This window comes from Triticum dicoccoides, chromosome 5B (assembly GCF_002162155.2).
Source record: "Triticum dicoccoides isolate Atlit2015 ecotype Zavitan chromosome 5B, WEW_v2.0, whole genome shotgun sequence".
Lineage (NCBI taxonomy): Eukaryota > Viridiplantae > Streptophyta > Magnoliopsida > Poales > Poaceae > Triticum > Triticum dicoccoides.
Window position 1 is genome coordinate 151,909,950 of NC_041389.1, and position 5,083 is coordinate 151,915,032.

Below are 5,083 nucleotides of genomic sequence, written 5' to 3' on the forward strand. Positions count from 1 at the left end.
GGCGGTGGCGGCTCGGGCAGGGCGCGGCGGCGGCTCGGGCGCTGCTCGGCGACGGCGGTGGTGGTGGGTGGTGGCGGGGTGGTGGTGAGGGCGGCGGGGCGGCGGTATTTAAGGAGGGGGGGCTCCGGTTCGGGGAAGGGGGCGCCCGGGGAGGAGTCCAGCTCGGACTCCCCTCGGCGTCCGTGCGGGGAGGCGGCGGCGAGGCGGGCCGGCCTGGATGGCCCTTGGCCCGGTCGGCCGCGGGTTTTTTTAAAAAAAAAACGTTCCGCCGACTTAGAAAAATCCTAGAAAAATAAATAAAAATCTAAAAATTCCAAAACAACTTTTCTCCGTCTAAATGGAATATTTAGAAAGAGATGAACTTTTCTTGGCCCCTAAAATGCAACTTTTAAAACATGCAAATTTGTCTAGGGCAAATAAAATTCCGAATAAAATCAAATAAAAAACCAAATAATTATTTTAACATTTTTCCTCTGATATTTCAATTATTTTGGAGAAGTCATATTATCTCCCCTCATTTATGTATTTGAAATGAAATATTTTTCTGGAGAGAAAAATAATCAAAATCAAAATCCTCGTCTTCATTATTTGGTAAAACTCAAATATGAAAATCGGAAAATCCCCACTCTCTCCGAGGGTCCTTGAGTTGCTTAGGATTTCGAGGATTGCAAACGAAAAGCAATAAAATATGATATGCATGGATGATCTATGTATAACATACCAAATTGGAAATTTGGGATGTTACAAACCTACCCCCCCCCCTTAAGATGAATCTTGCCCTCGAGATTCGGGTTGGCTAGAAAATAGGTGCGGATGGTCCTTGCGAATATCCTCTTCCCATTCCCAGGTGGCTTCCTCCTCAGTATGATGACTCCACTGAACTTTGCAAAACTTGATCACCTTGTTGCGAGTGACTCGACTGTCAAAATCAAGAATCTTTACTGGCTTCTCCTCATAGGTCAGATTATTATCCAGCTGAATCGCCTCCAAAGGTACTGTATCATTCAACGGTATATCGGCCATCTCAGCATGGCACTTCTTCAGCTGTGATACGTGAAACACATCGTGAACTCCTGACAATCCTTCAGGTAACTCCAGCTTGTAGGCAACTTCTCCCATCCGTTCCAAAATACGATATGGTCCTACAAATCTCGGGGCTAACTTTCCCTTAACTCCAAAATGTTTTACTCCCCTCAAGGGTGATACTCGTAGATAGGCTCTGTTTCCAATTTCATAGGTTACTTCCTTGCGTTTTGAATCTGCATAACTCTTCTGTCTGGACTGAGCAATCTTTAGTCTGTCTCTGATCAGTTTAACCTTCTCCTCCGATTCCTTGATCAAATCTGGTCCAAACAACTGACGGTCTCCTACCTCGTCCCACATCAATGGTGTTCTACATCTGCGTCCATACAGAGCTTCGAAAGGTGCCATCTTCAAACTGGCCTGGTAGCTGTTGTTATAAGAGAACTCTGCGTACGGCAAATTATCATCCCAACTAGATCCATAATCTAGCGCACAGGCTCTCAACATGTCCTCCAGATCTGATTGACTCTCTCTGTCTGCCCATCTGTTTGCGGGTGAAAAGCGGTACTGAATTCCAATCGGGTACCCAAAGTCTGGTGTAGTTGATGCCAAAACTTTGAAGTAAACTGTGTTCCTCTATCTGATACGATGCTCCTCAGAACTCCATGCAAACATACAATCCTGGACATATATATCTTGGCCAACTTTGCACTTGTATATGTTGTTTTCACCGGGATGAAGTGAGCTACTTTGGTCAATCGATCCACAACTACCCATATAGAATCATATCCTGCCTTGGTTCTGGGTAATCCTGTAATAAAGTCCATACCGAGTTTGTCCCACTTTCATTCGGGTATTGGCATAGGCTGTAACAGTCCTGCTGGCTTCTGATGCTCTGCCTTCACTCTCTGACATACATCACATACGGCTACATACTCGGCAATATCCTTCTTCATACCAGTCCACCAGAAACGTTCCTTCAAGTCCAAATACATCTTGGTGTTTCCGGGATGAATCGAGTATGGTGAGTCATGGGCCTCTTGAAGTATCAACTTCCTGATCTCCGAATTGTTGGGCACATAAATCCGGTCCTCAAACCACAGGGTATCATGCTCATCCTCGCGAAAACCTTTGGCTTTACCTTCGCCCATCCTCTCTCTTATCTCAGCAATCTCTTTGTCCTCCTTCTAAGCTTCTCGAATCTTGTCCAACAACGTCGACTGAACCTCCATTGCTGCAAGAAAACCTCTTGGAACAATCTCCAATCGAAGTTCCATGATCTCCGCAGCTAACTCCTTTGGCAATCCTTTGCTCTCAAGAATATTAGCCTAACTCTTCCGGCTCAAAGCGTCTGCTACGACGTTGGCTTTTCCTGGATGATAGTGTAGCTTCATATGGTAATCCTTTATAAGTTCCAACCATCTCCTCTGTCTGAGGTTCAACTCCTTCTGTGTGAAAATGTACTTCAGGCTCTTATGATCCGTGTACACATCACAAAGGTTTCCCATAAGATAATGTCTCCAGGTCTTCAACGCATGCACTACGGCTGCTAACTCCAAATCATGCGTGGCATAGTTCAACTCGTGTGGCTTCAGTTGTCGTGAGGCATATGAAACAACTTTTCCGTTCTGCATAAGCACACATCCAAGTCCCAAGCGAGAGGCGTCACAATATACTTGAAACTCCTTATGTATATCTGGCAAGGTCAGCACTGGGGCTGTAGTCAATCGTTTCTTCAACTCCTGAAAGCTTGTCTCACAATCCTCTGTCCATTTGAACTTAGTATCCTTCTTTAACAATTCAGTCATTGGTTTAGCAATCTTGGAAAAATTCTCAATGAATCTCCGATAATATCCTGCCAGTCCAAGGAAACTGCGGATCTCGCCAACTGAAGTGGGTGCCAACCAATCAGTGATCGACTGAACCTTACTGGGATCTACTGCTATACCCCTCTTGATATAACATGCCCAAGAAATCCAACTTCTTTCAACCAAAACTCGCACTTGCTGAATTTGGCATATAACTGGTGTTCCCTGAGTTTCTCGAGAACCAAACGCAAGTGTTCTGCATGCTCCTCTTTGTTCTTCGAGTATATCATAATATCATCAATAAATACCACAACAAACTTGTCCAAATACTCCATGAACACCTTGTTCATCATACTCATGAAATAGGCAGGGGCATTAGTCAGTCCAAATGACATGACCGTGTACTCATATAATCCATAGCGTGTGGTAAATGCTGTCTTTGGTATATCCTTCTCTCGGATCTTCAACTGATGGTATCTTGATCGTAGATCAATCTTTGAAAACACCTTAGCTCCTTGTAACTGGTCGAACAGATCATTAATCATCGGTAAGGGATACTTGTTCTTTATCGTTACTTCATTCAGAGCTCGGTAATCAACAACCATCCTTAGGGATTTATCCTTCTTCTCCACCAAAAGTACTGGGGCTCCCCAAGGTGATGAACTTCTACGAATGTAACCTTTCTCCAACAACTCTTTGATCTGCTTCTTAATTTCCTCCAGGTCATTTGCTGGCATCTGATAGGGTCTCTTGGATATTGGTCCTGTACCTGGCAATAGCTCTATCAACAACTCGATGTCTCGATCCGGTGGCATACCTGGTAACTCCTCAGGAAAAACGTCCGGAAAATCCTTTACTACCGGTACTTCCTCCTGTACAACTCCCGTGAGGGCGTTTACTTGGCTTCTCCTAGGCACATGCCTAGATACATACTTAATCCTTTTTCCCTCCGGGGTGGTAAGATAAATTGACTTACTAGCACAGTCAATACTTCCTTCATACTTTGACATCCAGTCCATACCTAATATCACATCCAATCCTTGCGACTCCAAGATGATTAGGTCAGACGAAAAAACATGCGTGCCAATGATTAGGGGCATCTGGGTGCACCATCTGCTAGCCGTGTACTCTGCTCCAGGCGAGCTCACTAAAAGAGGGGTCCTAAGGGTTTGGGTTGGTAACTTAAACTTCTCCACAAATCCCCTTGATATGTATGAATGCGATGCACCAGTATCGAAAAGAACAATAGCGGTAAATGACTGAACCAAAAACTTACCTATTACCGCGTCCGGCTGCTCTTCAACTTCCTCCACGTTAACGTGGTTCACTTGTCCTTTGTTGAATGGATTGGGCTTCTTCCCAGCGCTCCCATTTCCGTTTCCATTCTTTCCTTTAGAGCAGTCATTGGCATAGTGCCCTGTCTTCCCGCACTTGTAGCAGATAACTTGACTTAAGTCCCTCTTTGCGGGTGTAGATGGGTTAGAGCGATTCTGATTATTGTTGGCTCCGTTCCCATTCCCGTTCTTCGCACCATTATGGTTATGCGATCCTCCTCCAGTATGGTTATGACCTCCATGGTTATGAACAAGTCCTCCCGAGTTCGGGGTTAAGCGAGGCTTCTGGTGAGCTCTTGAGTTGTATTTCCCTTGTCCATACTTCCTCTTACGGCTCTCAATTTGCTGTTGCTTTCCTTCAATCATTAGAGCCTTATCTACCAACTCCTGGTAAGTTGAAGGTTGCCACCATCAACTGCATGCTCATCTCATCATTCAGCCCTTCCATAAACTTCTCCTGCTTCGCGGCTCTGTGGCCACATCATCAGGGGCATAGCGTGATAATTTGCTAAACTCATCCACGTACTGGCCAACGGTACGGTTCCCCTGGCGTAAATTGCGGAACTCATGCTTCTTCATCTGCATAGCTCCAGTTGAGACATGGGCAGTACGAAAAGCCTGCTGAAACTGAGCCCATGTGACAGTGTCGATAGGATAGGTGGCTGTGAAATTCTCCCACCATGCTGCTGCAGGTCCGTCCAGTTGGTGTGCGGCAAAACGCACCTTCTCAGCATCTGTGGATCCTGCGGTGGTTAACTCCCTTCCAATACGGTGTAGCCAATCATCTGCAACTATTGGCTCGATGCTACTAGAAAACACCGACGGATGTAACCTTAAGAAACGGGCGAGGTTATCCACTGGCAGCGGGTTGTTGTTGGCATTGTTGTTGTTGGCATTGCCCTGGTTCTGAACTAGCAA